At 36.0% G+C, this 25,202-nt stretch overlaps 1 protein-coding gene and 1 non-coding gene across 4 annotated transcripts in view; one reads left to right on the plus strand and one right to left on the minus strand.

Annotated features, from left to right (window-relative positions):
- Window positions 1–25,202, plus strand: part of fhl3a (four and a half LIM domains 3a) — a 73,656-nt gene that overhangs the window by 767 nt on the left and 47,687 nt on the right. The window contains exon 1 of one of the 3 annotated variants that reach the window (XM_087287324.1): window positions 5,080–5,100. The exons of the other annotated variants lie outside the window; for them this stretch is intronic. The gene's annotated coding sequence lies outside the window, so the exon portion shown is untranslated. Of the gene's footprint in view, window positions 1–5,079; window positions 5,101–25,202 lie in introns of those variants that run through there. 3 annotated transcript variants of the gene reach the window in all.
- The window catches only part of LOC147833392 (uncharacterized), a 68,944-nt gene continuing 63,513 nt past the window's right edge, over window positions 19,772–25,202 (minus strand). The window contains exon 5 of the transcript XR_015511664.1: window positions 19,772–19,900. This is a non-coding gene — a transcript (uncharacterized LOC147833392). The remainder of the gene's footprint in view (window positions 19,901–25,202) is intronic.

The following is a 25,202-nucleotide window of genomic DNA, read 5'->3' on the forward strand; positions in this document are numbered from 1 at the left end:
ATCCCAGGACATGTTGCATTCCAAGGCAAAGTGAACGGTTTTTAGTAACCAGCAGAACTGTTTGATGAGGTAATAATATAGACATCTGCTGAGAGTGATAATACGCTATTTCGTAATCTGCTGTGTTTATAGAAAGTAACATCGAATTAAACATGCAACAGGAAATCCCAGATCAGTAAGTGATGTGACTCATAAAGGCACACCTTGAATGGCTGAAAACTGAAGAGTGGAAATATGTTATCAGTCAATGGGTGAGTCTGCTTTAAAAATCAGATCAGCTGGTGACTAAACTTTTGGCATTGTTTCTCAGCAAAGTCTTGACAAGTCAGACAACTGCAAAACAAATGCAGTGAATAGGTCAGGAAAGTTTGCAAGAAGAACAGAACAGAGTTCACATCTCATTTCCTTTTTCTTTTCTATTTTCAAGCCACGCTGCTGTTACTGGCATCCTGTACACATTGCAGGCAGCCGGTCAGTTGTGTCATGCTCAGTGACTCATTGATTATTTTACTATAAGTTTTATGGCATGTTCTGGCATGCATGTGATTGTGTGTGTATGAGAAAAAAGCAGAGTAGACATCTTTGAGGTGCATCACTTTGCCTTTTTGGTGTATTAAGCTGCCTTTAATGTGCTTACTTCAGAGGCAGATTCCCATACTGTCTGCCGCCAGCGCTCTGCTATTCTTTTCCCATTCATTATTCCAAGAAGAGTTCAGAAGTGCTTGTGGAGAAACCAAATCACACCTTTGAAACTTAAGTTCCATCCTCTCATATACATGCCACAAACTTTATGAGCCTTAGTGTGCTGCTCATACTGTATTATGACTCATTTAACTGAGTGCTTCAGGAGGCGATTGTGCAATATGCAGTTCTATATGTCTTAACACATTAGGATATGTCTGTATTTTACTCTCTTATTATAAAGGCACGATAAACAGGGGATTTTGTTTATTTAGTTTTAGAGTGACTTCTATAAATAATAATTCAATTTAAATTTTAGATTTTTTAAATACACTATACCATTCAACAACATTTTTGGGTGAGTTAGTTTGTTGGGGGTGGGGGGGATTCATACTATTATTTTTAAAAATTCTTTGTTGGTTTTAATGAACATACAAATAAAAACAAAAAAGGATATTAGACAAGGGGAGTCATACACATAAATAAATAAATAAAGATACAAACAAAATACAAAAAAATAATGTGAAAAAATATTTTTAACACTAAACATAAAAAATATTCCTGAAGTATCTTGTTAAAATGAAGTGTTTAATAATAGCAGAGTAATAGATTACATTTTAACAAATAATTTTTTTATGTATATATATTTTTTACAACATTAATGTTTTACTTTATTTTTAATTTAAAAAATGCAACTTACATGAGAACTTTCAAAAACACCTTTTTTAAAATATTTTTTTTTATATACACTACCGATCAAAAGTTTGGGGTCAGTTTTTTTCATGTTTAAAAAAAATATATATATATTATTCTGTTCATCAAGGCAGCATTTATTTAATGTAAAAATTGTTAAATTTTTATTTATTAAATATTTGTTTATTACTTATTGCATGTAGTTTCAAATAAAATTATTACTTAGGTCATTATTGCTTTTATTACTATTACCATTAATAAAAATAATAATGATGATAATAATAATAATAATAATAAATATTTGAGTGATTTCTGAAAGATTGTGTAACTCTGAAGACTGGAGTAATGAAGCGGAAAATTCATCATTAAAATCACTGGAATAAATAATTAAAAATAAGTGATAAACTACTTTTGAACAGTTATTTTGTAGTGCAATAATATTTTGCAATTTTACAATTTGTACTGTATTTTTGATTAAATAAATGCAGCCTCTGTGAGCAGGATAAGCTTATTTTAAAATATTCAAAAAGCATACTGAACCCAAATCCTTTTGACAGGTAATGTAAATATATTTTTGAATTTGTTAGCTAAATGCAAAGCCTAAACTTTAAAAAACATAGAATATTTTTATTGTTTTCTCTGCCATACCCCATCGTAAGAAGTCATTCACAAGGGCTTCATGGTGTCCATCAAAGAAATCCAAGTTCTTAAATTGGGCCGTATTTCATTTAGACCTAACCACAACAGGGTTTCCTCTCTTAAGAAGTATGGTTTCTGAAGTCTCCTGCTGTGCCAACAACATTCAGTCTGTTATTTTTATGATCAATTCTTTTTCTTGTGGTTCAAAATTCCTGCACACTTTGGTAGTATGTATGATCCATAAAGTCTTAAAAAAGGTCCATAAAGTGTGATGTTGTCATCTCAGGAGAACATTTTTAGCGTCTGGAATATTTAGACTTGTCAGAAACTGAAGGAGATTGAAAATGCATTTTTTTTGTTGTCGTGTCAAAGTAATGTGACTGCAGTCTTGGCCATGGCCACATTCTTTGGAAGCACTGTGGTTTTTTTGTAAAGCTTTGCCTCATACAGGGACTGTTGTTTTTAAGTCACAAGACTGAGTGCAATGCATTTAGGGATGCAGTACTTTTTCATATTGTAAGCTCCACTGAATGCTGTGCACAATTATAGCCTGTGCATAAAAAAAAAAATTGCTGTGCGCAATATACTTTGTATACACAGCAGAAAACCCTGGTATGCTATTATACTAAGCCACTTGCTTAGTCATAACAAACACTGAATGTGCTTGTTCATTTAGAAGTGTGGCTTGAACACCACACAAAATGGGCGTACAATTGTAGCCATAAACATTTATCAGTCCATCCATATGCAAATCAATTGGACTTGAACATCTGTCCTTCAATAAAGCAGCTCTGTATCCAAATGTCTGAGATAACACAAAGCCTGACACAATGAAGCCTTCGGTTTATCTTTAAAAACCATGCCAGATGAAGTAACATGAATTTAAATGTCTAGAAGAATTACCAGTACACCCTGTTTACTGTCTTCTTTGCATTAGTTGTATGTCAACTCTCCCCAAGCTCACAGTACAGTGAAAATAAATCTGTCTGCAAATTGTTACAAAAATTTTTTAGTGCTGAATTTAAACAATCAAAATAAATTAAGTAATGTTCAACTTTGTTTTTTTTAAATTCAACCCAAATAAATTGTTTACAACCACTCAACTTAAAAAAATGTCAATTCAAGGAATCATCTCAAGGAATCATTTATTTTTTTCAGTGTACAAAAAATCTATAGTATTATCTCAGGATTCAGACTTCTTGTGTTCTACTGCCCCACATTTTACTAAAATAGCACATGGGGGTTGTTTGACTGGTTGTTTTGAGAGGTTAACTCTGAATTAAGGGAAGTGAGTGCGGGTTTCCTGCGGGAGACTCCAGGTGCATCTGTGACCCAGGGAGATGGTGGCTTCCTCCCAAACTGAGGAGAATGAATGGATGAAATCAGATCCTCACAGCTTGGGTCCCAGGAGATGCGACCTGCTGCTCGCTGTGCTAACTGCTCGCTTGTACTGTTTGTTTACCTTTTCTCTCTTCCTCTCGCAGCCTTATTGTCCTTCATAGATGTTTAGTGTCTTGCTTTGAGCCGCTTGTTGTTAAACCCCTTTGTCTGTCTTACTTCCGGTCATTTCTCTACAACACTAGCTTGCTTGAAAATGCTGCTCTAGGCTAGGTGCTAATACCAAGCGGTCAGGATTTGGCTTGTTATGTCCTTGCTTGTAGATTTTAGTGTCTGCTTTTTAAAATTATCTTTTTTTTAAATGTGAAATGTAGTGAAATATGCTCCATAAGTCATAAGTGAATGAACAGATGGATGGATGACCATGAATGAATAGGGAAATCAGTGTTGCTCAATTTCTGAACATTTTTTTGTGAAGCTGGAAGCTGTTTTGTTTTACTGAGTCTAATCCTTACATGTGCAGCTAGTGAAGTCAGTTGCCAAACAAATGACTCCTAAGAGTCACTTTCTTTCAGTCAATCAAATCCATACATTTGCAACCAATGTATTCCAATTCTCAAACAAATTACTTCCATGAATCACTTTGTTACAGTCAATCAATCCATACAAGTGCAACCCGTGTAGTCCCATTTCCCAAACAACTGACTCTTATTAATCACTTTTAGTGAATCAAAACCAAACACATTCAGAGAGTCTTGTCCAATCTATGAGCTGCTTTGTCACTTTCCAGCAAACAATTTTGTATTTAATAGATGTCTAATAGACATCTAAACGTAAACAGCTTGGCTAAAACAAGGCTAAACTTGGGCTGTCAATGAAAATCTAATAGACATCCAAGAACAGCCCAAGACTAGTCGTCAAATAGACAGATTCGAAAGACTTTATATGTGTAGTCATTCATTTCTGTTTATATGATGACTAGTCCAGTTTTAGCCCATTAGATTTTCGCTGACAGCGCAATTTTAGCCTTGTTTTAGCCAAGATGACTATGTTTAGACGTCTATTAGACATTAAAAAAAAAACAAAATGCTTCCTCGGTTCTTAAACAAACGATTCTTTTGAGCCACTTTGTTTTCAATTCAATTCAATTTTATTTAAAAAGTACTTTAAAACAACACAGTTGACCAAAGTGCTGACAATAGAGATTAAAACAAAGTGTAGCACATACTTTAAAAAACTAGCACGAACTTTAAAATACAAATAAATAAACATAAAATGTCCACGTCTCACACTGTGCTAAAAGCCAAATTGAACAAGTGGGTTTTAAGAAGAGATTTAAAAACAGTAATGGAAGAGGCTTGTCTAATATACAACAGCAACTCATTCCACAATTTTGGTCCAGCCACAGCAAAAGCCCAATCTCCTCTAAGCTTTTGACTTGTCCCGGGCACACTCAGGAGAAGCTGGTCGGCTGACCTGAGCGAACGAGAAGGTGTGTAGGGACAAAGAAGCTCAGAGAGGTAAAGGGGTGCAGCACCATTCAGATGCTTAAAAACAAATAGAAATAACTTAAAATGGATCCTGAAATGCAAGGGCAGCCAGTGGAGAGAAGATTAAACCGGTGTGATGTGCTTGTATTTGTGTGTGCCAGGTAAAAGACGCGCAGCTGTATCCTGAACAAGTTGCAGTTGAGAAATAGAAGACTGACTCACCTCAAAATAAAGGGCATTGCAGTATTCCAAGCGGGAGGTTAGAAATGCATGGATTACGGTTTCAAAGTGCTTGTGTGATAAAATATGCTTAATTTTGGAATCAAATCAAATTCCATAAATATACCACTGTAGTGCAATTTACGAAACTACAATACATTTACAAATTATGAGTTGCTCTGTTTAGCGAATTAAATACCACCAATTCCCAAACAAATGACTCGAGTTTCACAGATTTCAGTCTCTCAAAGTATTTTATTCTTTTTGGATAAAGTCTTTAAAGTTAAATGTAATATTTAGCCAGGAAATTGCTCTACCAGAAAGACCAGTGAGATAAATATGATACTGAATTACATTTATTTGATGAGTATAGTTTGATTTAACAAAATGTAAGATCTCTTTGGTGGAGGCCCTGTCTGTAGCTTGAATTGAAAGTTTGTAGATCCAGCTATGGCTGTCGAGGATAAAGGCAGGGGTGGAGCTTACCCCCCTGGACGAACCAACCTGGTGGTGGTGGTGGTGGTGAGGATGGTGGCTCAACGTCGGCATTAGTATCTGCAACCAAATGAATTGAATGGACAGCTTATATATTCCTTGTGTCTCATGGATATTGGTTGGAATTGATTGTGATGAGTGACGTGGCATTATGTCTTCCTGGTAGAACTAGCGCTACAAGCTACCATTCTACATCAAAACATTTTCATTGTGAAACCAAAACTGGAAAAAAGGAACCATAACTTGAATAAAGTTCCTACAATTTTCATCGCTGGCCATCATTTAAAACTTGCTGATTCACACCTTACGAGTGTGATTAGCAGGGCCACATGGCATGTGTTTGAATGCATGGCTGAAGTCATTGAACATCTGTGGGTCACACAGATTAACCAATAGCAGTTTTATAACGGTCTGAGCTTATTACGTCTGTTATACCAGCTGTATCACAACCAACAGATGTTAGTGTGCAATCTATCCATCTACACTCTTTTGTCACCACGCCCTGAGTCACCTTTGACGCACATCATCTCTGATCAGATTCAGGAATCTAGGCACCCTAGAGGTTGGGTTCACCCATATACTGTGTGAGACTCAATGCTCTGTCCCATCACAGGGCTGGGTTTTTACACTGCTTTATTTCACACAACCCCCACGAGGACATTTTCATGAATCTGTCAGAGAGATGCATTCATACTGGCGATGAATACCCACACTGGAACGTACACACTGGTCTGTACTTGTAACAGTCATATAAAACGTGTCTATTTGGCATTCTCATAGCTATGACTGTCAAGCCTACTGTAATGTACTATCAGAATGAAAGTGAATTATGTGCATAACTGCAGGGAGTAGGCTTTAAAATTTAGATCCAGAGCAAATAAAACCTGTAGTTTAGCGATGGTTGAAAACCAAAACCAGGATGCACTGCTATAGAAATCATGCATTCTATTGTATTCCGTATGCATATAAAGACATGGATTACTATAAAACAAAACCGAGATAATGTTCTCTTGGGTATTGTATAAGTATGGTAGTGTTTGTATTTTATTGATATAATACATTAACATATAATACAGTGTTTCTCAACCACGTTCCTGGAGGACCAGCATCTCTGCACAAATTTTCCATGTCTCCGTAACCAAACACACCAGATTCAGATCATCAGCTCATTAGCAGAGACTAAAAGACCTGTGATGGGTGTGACGGACAAAAGAGACATCCAAAACATGCAGTGCTGGTGGTCCTTTAGGAACGTGGTTGAGAAACAGTGAGATAATACACAAAGTTAGGTCTGTATATTATCGTTATTAGTGCTGTCAAATTAATTATTGCATTCAAAAATGTTTCTACACATAGATGTAATAAATAAATCAATGTTTATTACATGCCACCTTCCATTTTTTCAGCCAGTTTCTTGAACTTTTCCCTCTTTATTAGCAAAATCTTTAGGAAGTCTATAAAAGCTGTTCAGCGTTTCTTATTTTGGCCGATTTAGACAATTATAAACAACACAAAACATAAACAGCGATTCCTGTATAGAAGATTCACTTCCTGCCCTCCATCTACGTTTCACACATCAACAATGACATTAATTGAAGAAAATAAACACTTGGTTCCCAAATTATGTTTATTTCATATATATCCTGTAAACCTGGATCTGAACACAAGCAAACTATTCGATTTTAGTATACTTTAAGCGAAGTGTGTTATTGCTTTAAATTGAAAAAAAAAAAAAACTCAAATGCCATCCTGTGGCCAGCGAATTAAAGAAATGACTAGCTTTCTTGCTCTGGAGAAGCTGGCATACACTGTTAATGGAAAATTACAAGATTTTTAGAAAATATGGACCCCCTTTCAACACTTTTTGAACCAGGTGGACCATGCAACATTTTTTTATTTTTGATCCTTCAAACCCTTTTTGGTGTCTTATTGTATTGTACAGATGTCTTACATTTCAGCAATAATTAACACATTTGTTTAACCAGCACACACTGGAAAGCTGTGAAATGCAAGGTACAAAAAATGTGCTGAACATTGTTATTTTTACATTTTCTTTGTTATTATGTACTGTTATTATTTGAATTTATGTAATTAATTTACATATTTTTTCCACATTTTTAACCATTTGTCTTTTTATTTATTTTTATTTTTGTATTTGTATATTTTTATGTATTTTGTTCTGTAGATAATTGTACAAAATAATTTCTTAAGGGGCTAATAATATTGACCTTAAAATTGCTTAAAAATGATTGCAGTCAAACTAAAATAAATAAGAATATCTCCAGAAGAATAAAATATTAGGAAGTACTGTGAAAATTTAAAAATAGGGAAATTAATATTTATAGATAGATTTTTAATATAGATCATGAAATATTGCTGATTCAGAGTCAGCAGAGAAATTAAACAACATATACAACCTGAGTAGGATACAATATAAAAATTCTGAATAGTCAAGCATGTGGTTTGATGTAAACTACTGTGTTCATCTTCATTGCTGGGAATTTTACTATGTTGAACAGTGATTCACCACATGCTGGAAACTCGGGGTTCAAACATCTGCTTTGCAGGCTGATTATTCTGACTTGATTCATTCATGCTGATAAATGAAACAGTTTGTAATGTTCCGTCTGCTGTGCCACTTCTCCATCTTGTTGGAATTTTAGTCAAGTCTTTCCACTCTGGACGGAGAACTTTAATCAGTGACGTCAGGGTGAGGTATTAAAAAACATTTCCAGTAGAAAAAAAGTTCAGATTACAATGCAAGTGCTTTAGGAAAACCAAACCATTTAATGTTAGATGGTTTAAAGAAAGAAATATAGTGTCATGCATGTATATTATGTATATTTTTGCTTTAAAAAAGAGTTTGAACTAGTGCTATAGTTTTAAGCTAAAAACAAGCATTATTATTTCCATGCAAAACAACCTGTTGTAAATGCTAGACATTTATTATTATTATTTTAATGCTATTAAAATAATTAGTATTAATAATTGTTAAGAAATATTTAAACCACTTAAAGAACTTTTAGAGTAAAAGTTGCATGATAACAATGTACTAAAACACTTTCCTGTAAAAAAAAAAAAAAGGTTTGTGTACAGACAGCAATGTTGTTAAAACAATACTTGTTTATACCTTGTTTATTATCTGTAAAAATGTCTAAAAACCTTTTTTCCCACCACTGTTGTTTATGGTTGTCAAGTACTCATAAATGCTTGAATGAACATGTAATAAGTGTGCATGACATTATAGTTTAAAAAACAAAAACAAAGAAAATAAATTGATTTTGTTAAAAAAAATGTATTTGTTAAAAAATAACAAAATTGCTTGCAAAAACCTGCATGTTGAAACTTGTTAGCATTTTCAGTCATGTAAATCAAACATACAAATATTGTTTTCTGTTTTAGTTGTTGTATAAAGGCCTCTTAATAACAACAAAAAGATGGATGTGACATTTATGCTTTAAATTAGCCTTATACCTACTGCAAGTTTTAATATGGCTGAATAAAGTGCTTTTTTCAACATGATTTATTCCCTGTTCCATTTCAAAAAGAAAACACTTGTCCATTTAATCATTTATCAAAAGCATCTCTACAAATCATTGTAAAATGCTTTGTACTGACACACTGTCTCTCACACATTCTGTTCCAAACGTAATTTATCAAGCAGGGTCAATCTGATTCAGTAAAACTTTGCTGGGTCTTCAGTGGCGACAGCACAGAAGCGTTATGAGAATAGCATGCTAGGAGTGCAGTGTACAAAAATTTAAATAAATATTTAGATTCGAAACCACTGGTTACAAAATCAGCGGCCCAGCTGTTTAGCTTTACACCAGACTCTGAATCATCAAGAAGAGCCATTAAATCTCCACCAAGCCATTTAAAAGGATTAATCGCAATCATTACATCTTACACATGAGATTCACCACTGCAGTGTTCAGGGCTTATCTTACAAAAGCCCCGAATCTTCAAATGCACAGATTCACATGCATTTAAGCACGATCCATGCTGCCAAGTCTGGATTGTAAGTGCTGATCACTTCCCAATGTTTAATTAGCCTCCACATCTGTAAGAGATGAGAGCAAATGGCTGTGACATCATTTCAGATGCGAGGAAATCTGACTGAGTGTTTCCATTTCGTGTTTGTGCATCTGTTTTGTGTTTGTATGTAGTGATGAATGACTCCTTACGGTTGCTTTTGGACTTATAAACAAACCTTGACTTTGACAGCATTCGAGCTGTCATAATCTTTCATGGAGCACGATGAACTGGCTAACCCCAGCTGACCTACAGAGCACACTAAGGTACAATGGCTAAAAACCGACACCAACTGAGATCGCTTCAGTTTTTTTTTTTTGTCTTCTACCACTCCAATTCATGCAGATGTTTATATGGTGCACAGCTGCAGGAAATTGTTTCCCTCTTAAATAGACAGCTGCGATATGTGCATCATGAATCTGCTAGTGTAAATGGTCAATGAACCTTTATTTATGAATGTAAAAGCATTTGGTTTGTCTTAAGATAATGTAAACAAGTGGGACAAAAATATGTGGTTTGCATTATAAATGGTGTTATATTTTCTGTAATAATGACATTTCGTATTCATGAGCAACAATATTTAATGGCCAAAGAAGCACCCATTTCGCTTTTGAATGTCAGAAGTTACTCAAACATATGGATTACCATTACATTATTTAGTCATTTGCACTGCTGTTGGTAGATTGCATTGGTCATTATGAAAATTAGAAGCTGTGTTAAGAGGCTTTGTTTAATTTGTGCATTATCAGTGGAATCACACACAGAAATCTCCAATTCTATCAGTACTTTTATGTGATTAAGCTCGAGAAATATTTATGTAAAAAATATCTGTATATTTTTAGATATCCAGTTATGAATTCTTCGTAGTGGACAAAAGTGACGTTTGGAAAAGTAATTTGTGAACCTGGAGCACAAAACCTGCTAAGGCTGATTTAAACTTCTGCGTCAAGCACACGCATATGGTTCGGCCCTCGCCGTGGCTGATGCCGACTCTGACACGCACCTCTCTAAAAATGTAACTACACGTTGCAATGACGTGTAGCGCAAGCTCTGTGATTGGTTGGCTTGGTAGTGCTGACAAGTGGGTGGTACTGAGAGCTGTGAGCCAAATGGAGCGAGTGTTTACAAGTGTAGAGTACCACGAAGGAGCTTCAGATGGTGTCTTTTGTTTTGTGTTTACCTTATGCTTATTATGATTATAAGCAACACAAAGAGCACGCAGAAGTATAAATGCACGACTAGGTGGGCATTTTTATTTTCCTCTGTGTCGAGTTTCTTCGCTGGTGTTTTGCTTCTTTCTGAACGCTACTTTGATGTACAAGTGGCTCAAACTCGCTCATTCAGAGGCAGGAACTGGCGGACATGCAAAAACTTTAGTCATAAGGTAAACACAAAACAAAAGTTTCCAATTGGGGCTCCTTCATGGGACTCAACACTTGTAAACACTTGCTTCAACGAGTTGGCTCGGCTCTCGGCCCATTCGTCAGTGCTACCAAGCTGACCAATCACAAAGCTTGTGCTACGCGTTGTTGAAATGTGTGTTTGTGGAATGTGTTGGAACATTTTTTGAGAGGTGGGCATTAGCTTTGGTATCAGCCACAGCAAGAGCTATGTGACTGCACGAAGGCTGCATACGCATGTTCTTGACGAAGTATAAATCAGCCTTTAGAATTAAGTTGCACATATATATTTTTGGCAATACCCAAAAATAGATTATGAGTCCAAATTATATTTTATTAAATAAACATCATGTTCCATGAAGCCAATTTGTTAATGTCCGATATTAAAACTCAATTTAAGATTTTCTGTATTTAAATTTTTTGATTCCTTTGATTCCAGACTTTAGATAGTTTAATATAATATTATGTATTAAATATGTGTGTATTTAATCATGGGTATTATCATATTATCATATGCCTTATATGCCATCAACTTTTAGATAATTTTGAAAAATTGGCATTTAAAACTGGTTTTATGGTCCAGGATTATATTCACCCATTTGATTTTACTGACCTTATTGGTTTCATTAAAGCACTGGAATATAAAGAAGGTGTGATATTTAAAAGAACAACATATTAAATGTGGTGAAGTGGTTTAACTGACAAAATTATTTGTCAAAAAGGTCCAACTACTGCTTCAGACGGAACATGGATTTATTATTATTATTAATATTATTTTTTTTTTTTACAAAATCTCACAAGATACAAAATATACACTCACGGTAGGGCTGGACCGATAAAAGATATTATATCGAATAGCGATAAAATGTATGTCAATAACAATGATAAGATCTAGACTTTTTTACCTTTATATTGATCTAAGAGCCAATCACACAGCAAAAATGTGCAACAATGGGAATCTAAAAACGTGTTGATATTAAGAGATTTACTGAATTTTCAGCCACCAGTCATTAATGGGATACTTTTTTAATTCTGGAAGCATTAACAACTTATATTGAAATATACATCGTTATCGTTTAATATGGAAAATAATTATCGAGACTGCATTTTTGCCATATCGCCCAGCTCTAATTCACTGTAATATAATTGGTTATTAATATTTCATCGGCTCTTCCTATGATTATTTTTTGCATCACTGAAAATGATGGCATAATAAAACAATGTAGAATGATCAAAACAGATCTTGTTCTTTTCTGTATTTGATTAGCAGCCATTCCTCATTAAGCTTGCTGTCCTGTGTTATCATAAGTTAATCAATTGTACATCACAATTAAACTTCATGCTCTCCAAGTACAACTAAGCAGAATGCATATAAAACATTAAATCAGTGTGTTTGCGTAAAAAAGTGCAATTTCAATGATTCTCATCACTTTTAGTCGCTATTGTAAATAATAGTATTGGTAGCCACTTGATATTGTGACAACACAAGTTGGCACTGAGGATCTGAGAAGATTAATTTTTGGAACTGAAGCGGTACAGAGAGCGGAGGTAGCTGTCACCGTCTTTGAGCGAACACCTTCACGTTACTTTTGCTGACCATGGCTCAGCACTTCACAGAGGCCCATAAATGGGAGAAAGTGTCCTTGTTGTGTCTATAAAAGGATGGCGGCTATAGCGCATAGAAAGATGAAAATGATTTAGTGCAGAGGGCCTGGAAAGGGATGAGAAAGCAAAGACACTTGTTGTCAGACACTTGTTGACAAGGCTGCCTGAGCAAAACCTTGAGAACAAAAAGACAGAGCCCCTTTTGAATGCTTCAGTGACTTGTTTGCTGTTGACATTTAGCACATGAAGTCCACCGAACCATGAATTGCATTCAAACACACTTATCAACCACTGTCATATTTGGATGGTCTACTCGCAAGTGAATGGTGTTAAAACTCGAATGCACTCGTAAAAATAAAATCAACAACATTTAGATTTTTCCAGTGATGAAAATAGGGCTGTTGTGATAACCACAAAGGAAAAAGAGTAACCACAAAAACCGCTTCATCATCCTCACCTGCCATCATGAGATGTATAATAATAAAAAAAAATATTGTCCACTGATCTGTGCTATAAATGCAATTTCTCCATGTCTTAAATGATTTAAATCTTTTTAATGATTAAAATTGCTGTATTTTGTGTCTGTCCTGTTCAAGTACAGCGTAGGAAGCGACGTGAGGCAGCATCAAAAAACATTTTGCTCAAAAAAATTATCAAAATTGGACTTTCAATCAAAACATGAATAAATAATGGATGACCAATGCCGCTGCTAAAGGGCTAGCTTCAAAGTACGAGACAGTAAATAACTCAATCATCTCAAAGCAATTCAAGTCATTTCAAAACTTACAAGTAAAGGTAAGACCAGTGTGCAAATCCTGTGTGTGTGTGTTGGTAGGTGAGAGTGATAGAGGAAGAGCGAGCTTGTGTATCCACTTGGTGCTGTGTCTGTCGCTGAGATATATTCAGCTGCAGACTTGCAGACCCACACACGTTTCAGCACACACGATCTAGGACACACGATCTAGGCAGGGATGAACCATATAAGGTTAATGACAGATCAGGAGCATTATCGCCACTTGTATTTTACAAATATGGTGATCGAGACCATCTGTGAACAGCTGAGAGTTTCCTATTTCAGTCATTATTTCATAATTCTATTGTCTGTGCAGTTGTCATGTTCACCAGCGAACAACCACCAGATGTCGCTGGTAAACATTCACACTCATTGAACTACATATCTGCCATGTTATGGACTACAACACCCAGTCAGGCCACACACACACAACCGGTTCCAGATCCACACTGATTGCACTCTCACAGCTGAAGCCACTCACACAATGATTATTTGGACTATTTAAACCCCTCTTTTCCACACACATGTTGTCGAGTCTTGTTCTCTGTAAAGTAGCATTACAACGCGGGTTCCTTGTCTTGTTTTCCTGTGTTTGGAACCTAGCCTTGTTTATTTAGTTATCCTTGTCTGCCGCCTGCCTTTCGACCTCTTGCTTGTTAAATTGACTACGATTCTGGATTGTCCTCTCACACATGTTTGCACCCGTATTGACCACTGCTTGCCTGACTGTGAATAAACCTGCATATTGGATCTTACCTTCTGTTGTGAGTGTTACTCCCCGTTGTTACAGCAGTTGTGGTACTTATATTATGTAAATAAAAATAATTAGTTAAAACAGTAATGACTATTGTTTGATTAAGTAAATAAATACTATTCAATAACTGGAGCAATATATTAATATAGTGTTATTCATTTATTTAAGTAAAAAGATTTGTATTACATATAAAGGTGTATTATAGGCTATAAATATTAACTTGCTATTATTTCATTCATTATAAAAAATTGATTATATGAATGATACCTGTTCAATTTAGATATATCTCTGAAAAATGTTTCAGCACAGCCAGCAAACGAGTATCTGCTATATAGACTCTGTCACATAAATAATGACTGATCATCTATGATGACTGATAGAAATTTGTTCAGTCTATTATACTAAATGGCAATCGGAAGCAACATTTCCCATTCGCCTGTCTCAATTGCCATATTTTTGAAATAATATAAACTATTGTCTATTGTGTACACTATTTATTAACCAAGTATATAAAATATATTGATGACAAGGTCCAAGAAGACATTAATAACATTAACATTCGTCTTAACAATATACTGTATGGTTCGCCACTGCCTCGATTGTGTGTGCCGGACTGTGTGTGCTAAAACATGTGTGGGTTTGCAGGTCTGCAGCTGAATATTATTGCTCTCGCTTGTTATAGGCTGTAGGGCTGCATCAACAAATCAATGAAATCGATAAAAATCAATTACTAAAAGCGTTGGAAATGAATTTCATAATTGATTAGTTGCTGTTGTGTTGACATTTAGATGTTTGATTATTAAAAAAAAAACACTTTAGTTCAGTGTGGAGCGGAGTGAACACGGTCTCTCTCCGTCTCTTGCGCACTGATACAAAGTTCAGCAGTGACAGAGATAAGGAGGAGGAGGGAAGTGCAACAGCAGGGTAATTCACTACAGAATCATACTTTTGTTCAGTTTTGAAGTGAGGGCCGTAAAGTCCCTTATGCTGATGTTTTACTCATCATCCAGGGTGACAAGCATGACAAATTAGCGTTAGCTTGTTTACCCTTAGAGTAGTGATTGAAAAAATCAAACTGAGCTTTGGTGCGTTGGCTGGCACTGAGCCAGAAAAAGACATGTCATATCACAATTATGCAGCAATTCAACCTCCTAATGCTTATTTTATATTTTAGACATGCAAATACTCACAAGTACTAGTAAAACAAAACATTTAGTGTTTGTAAAACACACAAGAAAGTCTAACAATACATTCAAATATAATTTACCGATGTGTTTTATTCATATCAGACACGGCTAAGGGTGAATGGTCCCCTAAAAAAATGGTCACTGGGGTGTCTGGCGTTAATACCTATTATCACGTTAATAAGCATCCAGATTTACCGCAGGAGAAATTTCCTCACCGCGACAGCCCTAGATGAAAACTTGATTATAATGGAAAAAACAGTCTGACCCTACAAGGAAACGTAACTATTTTACCTCTTGTCAGTTTATTGGCTAATTCTTATGAGTCGATTTTTAAAAAGAGGCATGGCACACAACCCTAAACCCAACCGTCATTGGGGGTAAACAAATCGTACTAAATTGTACAAATGAGATTGTCTGAATTCAAACGAATTAGTAACTAAAACAAAAAGTTACGAATTGCTGTGAGGTTGTGCTGGAAAAAAACTAATTTTGTTACATTACGTTAAACTTGCATTACAAATTATTTTAATCCCTTCACACATACAGTATAATTTTAAGAGAATTCAGGCACATCTTATGTGTTTTTTAATCTCACATAATAACATGCGCACACAGGCAAGTTCACAGTTTTGCTTCCAAGGAGCCAGTATTTATTTTGTTTTGATTGTATGTGTTTAAAGCAGAGATGCTCAAAGTAGGGCCCGCAAGCCAAAGTTGGCCCATTGCAATCTTTGATTTAACCCACCATTACTTTTTTTTAGATGAGAGTGAGAATGATGGAGAGGGTTGGGGCTTTTATTGCTGAGCTACAAAAAAGCAAATTGAAATTAAATTTTGTAAATCAATCTGATTTTTTAAAACGTAAAGAAATATTTTCTAGTTATTTTCAAATTTTATTAAACAAATTGGGAAATTACCCTTGACAATCATATTTACCTACTAGCCTCAATCAGTTTGGCTTTTGGTCCTGCATAAGAAAAAGTTTGGGTACCCCTGGTTTAAAGTGCCAAATGTGCTGCTAACGATTGACTTGCTTTGTAATTTGCAATCTGAAGAAGAAGAAAAAACTCTCATCTACATATTTGATAGCCTAAGGGTGAGTAAAAGTTCCACCCAATGTTCATTCTGGGGTGAGCTATGCCTTTAAGAGTAGTTGGAAAGAAATGAAATTGCCTGAATTGGAAAGAGGGATTCTTCATTGGAAACAATAACATTCTGTTTCTCCCTGTGGCATGAAGTTGCCATTCTTTTATATACAAGAGACAGAAAGATATTGAACTACTGCGGGAAAATGGATTAAATGCATAATTACACAAAACAAGAGCCAGATTGCCTAAACTCAAGTGCAGGAGTGCTGACACTAAGAGCACATTGCCTCACTCTGAAAATATCCAACTGCCAAACATTAAGCTTAAAAGCTTTTTGTTGGAATCATTTACTGTTTATGATTATGAAAACACATACACAAAAATCCTAATGTTAAAGGGATAGTCAACCAAAGATATTAAAATGGGGATTATTTACTCATCCTCCTCTTGTTTCTTTCTTCTGTTGAACAAAAATGAAAATAGTTTAAGGGAATGGTGGAAACTGTTAACTATTGACTTCCAAGGATATCAATAAAAACCTCTTTTCAACAATCTGCTAAATATTTTCTTAGTGTGGTGCAAATGGTGAGTACATTTTATTTTTAGGGTGAACTATTCATTTAACATTTATAAATATGTACAGTACAGATTATTAACAATGTACATTCTTCTCTGTATAAAGTAGTAAATCAGCTCTATTAATGTGAGATACAGCAAATTTGAACTAGGCTGCTAGCTCAGCACCCAAAAAATGCAGTCTTTTCTATTAATATGCAGCTGTCATGACAAAATATATATTTTTGGATGATCTATGATGAGATTTTCAGAAAGCCATGTGCAGAACCTGGCGCCACTCGCCACCTAAGACCGATGCCTTTACGTCTGGCTTTGGGTCTGTTTGGCTGTCTGCGTATTCATTTATCTGTGGTGAGCTGCTCCACTTGGCCTAAAAAATGCACAACTGCACCGTGGAACTCAGTTTGTCAAGTAAATCAACCAGGTTTGTTTTAGTAAGTGGAACAGATGGAGGTTATGAGGGGTTGTGGAGTTTAATGAGGTTGGAAACGTCATTGAAGAAAGCTGCACATGCAGAGCTTTAGGAGGGAGGAACCAGGCTTTGATAGACACTTAGATGAGGCCTTCTGATTTGATATCTGCATAATTATACCGTCTTATCTGCATTCGGCAAACTACATATATGCTAACGTTTTCTTTCTTTTTTTGTTCGAAACACCATACATTTTATCACTTGGAATGAACAAGACACTGAAGACAAATGGTGTTTTTGCATGGCTGCATGATAAAGAGAGACCCACGTGACACACAAGATAAGACCATGATGAATTGCCCTTCTTATCCTCTGCAAAGTCAAAGAAATGTTTTTTTTTTTCCTGAGTCCCATCAGATTTTAAATCGCATAAGCAATCAGTGTAAAGTATTACAGTACTTCCTATGTGGATTGAAACAGAAATCTTACTAATCACCATGACATGAGAACTCTACACATCAGTTCACCACTTGAGCTTGGTCAATTGCCAGTTTAATGTATGCTACGATTATTTGTGTGCTAATTGTGGCCATTTTGTTTCACACTCTTAGGCACGGTTTCCACTAATGTGTTTTAGTTTTAAAACGGATAACGTTTGCTACAGATTTGCCTTCTGTCCAAACTACCCTGGTGTTTTCAAGCCCATCTGATTTGGGGCTTTTTCTTCAATATTAAGTAGCCTACACAAAGTTCAGTCTTGCATCCTTTTTTTGTAAGTTCAGACTTCGCAAGTTTGGAAAGCAAACTTCAGATGAATTGTTGGGTATATCTTCAAAGGGAACAGTGTAGTCTTCTTTATAACAATCATTAATATCATATTCATATCATATCTTAACAATTTCAAGAGTTCACAGTTAGCCGATGATTGATTATAAAGCTTGTTTGGCATGCTGTTCCGGGAGAGAGCCCTGTGCTCAAAAGATTCTTGAGCCCGGGGGTCCCTCCATTTTGCAAGGCGAGAGGGGAGTTTGAGCTTAGGTAGATCTTGATAACTCCCCTGCTGTAGTAGCTAAGGAACAAATAGTGATTGCTCTTAAGAGATAACTACTTACTAGGAGCATGTCTATGATGCCAATTTCGATTAGTCAATTAACTTAAGTTGCATGTTTTTGGACGGTGGGAGGAAATCGGGGAACCCGGGGGAAACCCACGTGAGCGCAGGGAGAATGTGTAAACTCCACACAGAAACGTTGGATGGCTTGTTAAGAACTAGAACCAGTGACGTTCTTGCTGTGAGGCAACAGTGCTAACCACTGGGCCACCGTGCCACCCATCTAGGAAAGGAGGAGTAGTAGGAGTGGAATGGGGCATTCTTCAAAACGAAGATGGCTGTTATATGGAACTTAGGGTATTTATAGTGTCTTAGGAATCGTTTGATTGGTGAATCATAAACTGGATAATGTGGGATTGGCCGCAAGCAATCATAAGCACGTGATCTTCTCGAAATTAGTATATAAATAAACTTCACAAAATAAAAACACGATATAAGGAACTGTAAATTTTCATTTTGATTTTAACAACTTAACAGACACCAAAAATGTTAGAGCATCATGTAGCTACAAATTTATATGACCGTTATAAATTAACAGAGCCTATAAAAGAACTGCCTTCTTTCATTTTCATTAAAAAATATGAAACATACCCTGTCTCTTTTGCTGAATATCAGTTTTAATAATCAATAATGGCCTTTATAAAAGTATAGCATACATTAAGTTCATATAATATAGAAAAAAGGCAAGCAATCAGTCAACTCTGCAGAATCAGAGTAAGCAGTTACATTAATTAAAATATTAACTTATCTTTGTGCTCATATAAAACACATTACCAGAGAACAAGTAATAGATTAAAAAGTTCAAAGAGTCATTATACATACACATATATATATATATATATATATATATATATATATATATATATATATATATATATATATATATATATATATATATATATATATAAGATGAAGTCAACATCATGTGAACAACTATAGTAAGATGAGATCCAGTGATAGATCCTTGATGAACTGTCTTACAAGCGCTGCTCTCACCTTGGGATGTGCCCATATTAGTGTAAAATGGGCCTTAGAAATACAAGGGCAAAACCTTTTCAATCTACCTTTTGAAAACTTTATCTTGAGAGAATTTACTTGAGTGCATTATAAAAAGCTTTAGTTATACATATACAGCAAAACTATTTGTGATGGTACGATTAGCACAACAATCCAAGAGTTAAGCACCACCAATTACATCTTTAAACGTGCATGAAATCAATAACAGAGTGTTTTTAAAATGTTTGCCAAGTTAACCTACCGCTGATCCGGCAACCAACCACAGGCGCCTTGGGAACTGCAGAAGAGATCAACAGGAGGTTACCCGCAAATGCCTCACCCACCTCCAGACTCTACGACTTCGGTTTCTTCTGTCACTTTAGATTCTAACCTAAGATGCCAATGAAGAGACACAGCTTTAGATGTTACATTTCAGCGATCATTTTTGTTTGAAACTTTAAAAAACATGAACGTTAAAAGCATTTAAAAGGTTTGTTTTAAATAAATATATCAATAAATAAAGCATTTATGGTTTTTCAATAATCATTTTCAGTAAAGGCTTTTTAAAAGAACCAGTTTGAGGATATCTAAAAAATCTAAAGAGTTATTTTCCACTATAAATAACCTTTTATGGAATGGAAAGCTTCCAAGGATGTTAAAGATTCTTCCCATAAATTACCATATTTTTTATTATTATTTATCTGAATTGCACAGTTTGACAATCAAGAAACTAACAAATTAAACAGCAGCCTGTAAAAGCACAGCCAATGAGAGCAAAAGCCTGATCCTAGAGTCCATGAGGTAATGCTTCTCCCCCTGCCCCCTCGTCTTGAGAGTGACAGAAGGGATTTTGGGGGATGGTTTAGCGGAAGGCGGGGGCACAACTGTTTGATTTATGGTCACCTTTGAAGTGAGCTCATTCCAGCAGCGTGGCCAGTACTCCGCTTTCTGGTGCCTGGAGCTCAGTCCCCTACGAATGGAGTCGGGAAAAAAAAGACCCCTGGAGGTCGCCAACACCCCTAGCCGTTTGCATGCAAAGTATACACTTTCCCCATTTTATGGCAATTTATAGGCATGCGTCTAGTCATGTGCTAAAGTTTTTTTCTGGGTTTGCTTTTCTGCATGTGACATTTATCTTGAAGGTTAGAGAAAAACGTGGCAGGAAAAGCGAGTGAGGACGAGGAAAAGAAGGGAGGTGGTCTAGATGAGTCCTTGGAGAGTCATAAAAGAGGACCAAGGGAGACATGTTTAAGCCCAATCCAGCCGCCAATGGCGGTTATGTTTTTTTTTTTTTAGATCCTTCCACCCCAAAAAAAAGTGTGTTTGCTCATGTGTACACATGTACACGCAAGGCTATATTTAGGAGCATTTATTCCATTCTGCTGTGAGTTAACAGTCAAACTGAATCAAATATAAATAAAGAAAACTATTAATATAATGCAAAATAGACTAAGACCTGATTAGGACTGTAGTTTACTATACTGACTGGCTGTTTGTTGCTTAATGAATATGGCTGAGATGCATAAATATTAAAAGTCTGATTGATATTTTGTATTTAAATTCTATAATTTGTCCAAACATTTTTTGATTAAATTTATTTTTATTTTACATGTGAGTAGTCACAGCATCTTTAAAATTTTCTTTTCAATAAACAAAACAAGATCTACTCCTCAACCCACCCAGAAAAATACTCCCCAGCAGTGACAAAGTATAAAGCATCCCACAAATAGCACTGCAATTTAAGACAAATAACCAATCGCCCGTTTCCAATAAGTGGTATGGTATGGTTTGGTTTGGTACGCTTTTATGGTCGTTTACACTGTCAAAAGATACCTAAAAAGTGAACTGGACCGTAGCACTTTTTGGGTACCCTTTCGGAAGGGTACCTAGCACAACAAATGGGTACCAAAAGGTGGAGAGAGACTGAAGCATGAAAAAAACAAAGAAGAAACCCGACAAAACAAATGAGCAAATAATTCAGCAAGCTAAAACATGAATAAACTGCCATGTTTAACTATTATCATCATCTTTTACATTATATTACTTATATCAAACAATTAAATATAAGTAACAATCCGCTTGTTAATTCGTGACGTATGGTTTAGGACCAATTTTTAGTCATAAAAAGTAGTCATAGTTTTATAAAAAATCATGGTGTACATCATGTGTCTTTAGACTTGCTGCATCACGGACACCAATATTTTAACAATTTATCAAAAATTATTCACTTTCTGACCATCTGATATTAGACATGGAGAGATATATTGTTATTGTGATTTTTAAAAGTGTTACATCACTTTGGGAACATTTATTATTACCATTCGTTGAGTTTCCTCATACAGTTTGATGGAACGCTTGGACCTGGAAGCCACTTCACGTGACATCAAACTTAACAAGTGGATATCGTTACTAATTATAACTAATATGTTGTGCATTTCTGACTAAATAGACATAAAATACTGATTTCAGTTGGAAAAAATTAGACTAAAGACTGATACACCTTTAATGAAACTTTATTAATTGGCTAAATAACAGCAAATTTCTAAAATGGTGAGTAAAGCAGCTATTATACAGCTTATTTGACTGCAGAATCCCACTGCTGACCAACTAAAATCAAGTATTCAAGAGCGCAACATAATAGTTTTTCTCTCCTCCACCACTGAGAATTGGAGCTGACAGTCTGCCGCAGAACATTTCCAAACTTTATCTCATTATATAATCTTATCTAGTGTGTTGGATTAGGAGCGGGCCAGTGTAGGGTTGTGGTTATACGCTGTGGAAAGCAACCACCGACTGAGTTAAAGAAAAGATGTGTGTATGCAGCTGCTTGTAGTGTCGGCCTTCTTGAACAACTCCCCCATTGTCTCTAGATCTTCTGCTGCGTTTATTTACGTTTGTGTGTGTGTGTGTGTGTGTGTGTGTGTGTGTGTGTGTGTGTGTGTGTGTGTGTGTGTGTGTGTGCATTGCTATTATCATTCTCCCTGTCTCTGTCTTTCTTTGTGTCTGTGTTACTGACAAATTGTGTTTGTTTGTGTAGCTGTCAGATGCTATAAGCAGATCTTTATGGGAAGGACTATATAAGTCTCCCACTGAGGGAAGATAATACTGACGTACAGTACAGTAAAAGCATTACTGTGTTATGAGCAGTTTTACTGGGACTTACAGAAGTCTTATAGACTAGGTTTGAGATAAACTGACATTAAGGAAGACTCCACAATGCAGCTGAGCAATAGGTCACACGATACAACAGGAAGTGAGAATACTTTCTCTTGTAATGAACACAATGGACATCCTAGTAAAAAAAAAAAAAAAGAGGAGCACTTTTTAAAAGGAATTTTATATGTACTTTTTTTTAAAGAACCATACACCAAACTAGCCATCTCAGATATTACATAACCTTACACACTTTGTTTTAAGTATTAAGCCTCATTCACACTATGAGCAACTCGCAGCTGCGTAGCAACAAGCAACCATTCACTGAGAGTGAGCGACTTCCGGTGACCTCTGTCTAAAAGTTGAGAATCCTTAAACTTTAAGCAAATAAAGAGGCAATGAAGAGAATTGATCTGTTGGATGTAGCACACTGCTCATTGGTTAAAGGCACAGCTAAACAAATGTGTTTGCAGTCTTGATTTGAATGTGCCTAATGGTGGAGCACATCTGATCATTTCGGGAAGCTGATTCCAGCAGCCGGAGTAGAATCCCCCCTGCTTTGACTGAACTTTTGAAATTTCGAATGTGTTTGATTCTAAGTTAGGGTGAGTGATCTGTTAGGTTTGTGTTCAGTCAGCATATCTGTAATGTATTGAGCTCCTAGGCCTTTTAGTGATTTATAGACAAGTAATAATACTTTAAGGTCTATTCTGAATGTAACTGGGAGCCAGTGTAAAGACCCGAGAACAGGTGTGATGTTCTCTGATTTTCTGGTTCTGGTCAAAACCGTGGCAGCAGCGTCCTGGATGAGCTGCAACTGTCTGACTGTCTTTTTGGGAAGGCCCATGAGGAGTCTATTACAGTAATCCACCCTGCTGCTGATAAAACCATGAACAAGTTTCTCTAAGTCCTCACTGGAAAGAAAGCATCTAATTCTTGCAATGTTTTTGAGATGATAGTATGCTGAATTACTTACTGCTTTGACATGACTACTGAGCGACTTTCTTGAGCGACAGTAAATCGGAGCACCAGTAGAGCTGACATGATCCTCTCTCATCTTCTGCAGATGTTGGTTGTATTCTCTGTGCTGTAGACCTACACAGACCTATGTTTGCAGCAGGTCGCCACCCAAAGCGACAGCCAGCTACAAAGTCGCTGCTAGTGTGAATAAGGCATTAAAGATAAGTTTTGAAAATTTGGAAGTTTGGAAACAGAACCAGAAAATTTGAACAATGGAGGCAGCACGGTGGCTTAGTGGTTAGCATTGTCACCTTACTGCAAGAATGTCCCTTTGTCAAGTCCCGGCGGAGCCAGTTAGCATATCTGGGTGGAGTTTGCATGTTCTCCCTGTATTTGTGTGGGTTTCCTCCGGGTGCTCCAGTTTTCCCCACAGTGCACAGTACTATGTTGTGGCTGGAAGGGCATCTGCTGTGTAAAACATATGCTGGAATAGTTGGCGGTTCATTCCACTGTGGCAGCCTCTGAAATAGAGGCTAAGCTGAAGGAAAATTAATAAATAAATGAAATTTGAAGAATTTAGCTTGATTTTGAAAATCTGCCACATAAAACGTATGCCAGAGTAACTGATGTTTCATTCTGATTCATGATAAATCAGGGACTAAACCGAAGGAAAATGTGTATAAACTGCAAATTGTGAAAAAAAAAAGAGTTAAATGAAGCTATAACTAGTGAATGACAAGGACTAGGAAGGCTTTAACAGAAGCATATACAGTGGATAATCTACCGCTGAACTCAGAGTACATCTATCTTTAAAGTTTATAGGTTACTGTTAAAAATCAATGTCCCACTGGAGAGAATGAATGAGAATTTTACTTCTGGGACCACAACTATTGTACTGCACAAAATCCAAACTTTTTCTTTCAATAGAAAACATACCAACATGGCAGAGAAATCATCCACATCTCTTTGTTGTTAAGTTTGAAACTGCACTGAAAAATATCCTAAGCTGCTGGAACCTGTGAGACTTTCTTCAGATGCATGAGATATAAAGCGTATGTGATACCCAAACAACTCGCATGAAGAGGGCAGACGTCACTGCTGGCTATTTTATTGCTCTCTGGAGCCAGGGCACTGTTTACATGTTGCCATGGAGAGAAGCCATAAACGAGATGGTAGAAAATAAGAGTATAATATCCTGGATTGACTTCAGACGCTACATCATCCTGGACACTTCCCATTTTGCAGGATCCCTTCACATGTTTTGCCATTATGACTTTTTTCCCTTTCTGTCAACTTGCCTTTGCCAGAGACAAAGAAAGAGGAGACTGTCTGCTTCCTGCTGCTCTGCTAATCTTTGAATAAAACGTGATAACACAGCAAGACAAACATTAAGTACTCAGGAGGCTAGCTTTTTTTAAAGGCATTGATTTTCATAAATAAACAGTACTAGTAATTCTCTCATCATTTAGTCAACATGTTGTTCCAACCCCTTCTGATTGACTTATTTCTCTGGAATGAATACTATTTAAAATCATTTAGTTAAATGTAAGAAGCAGTTTGGTGCATAAGAGGAGGATATA

The sequence above is a fragment of the Danio rerio genome, chromosome 16, assembly GCF_052040795.2.
Source record: "Danio rerio strain M-AB ecotype USA chromosome 16, GRCz13ab, whole genome shotgun sequence".
Taxonomy (NCBI): Eukaryota; Metazoa; Chordata; class Actinopteri; order Cypriniformes; family Danionidae; genus Danio; species Danio rerio.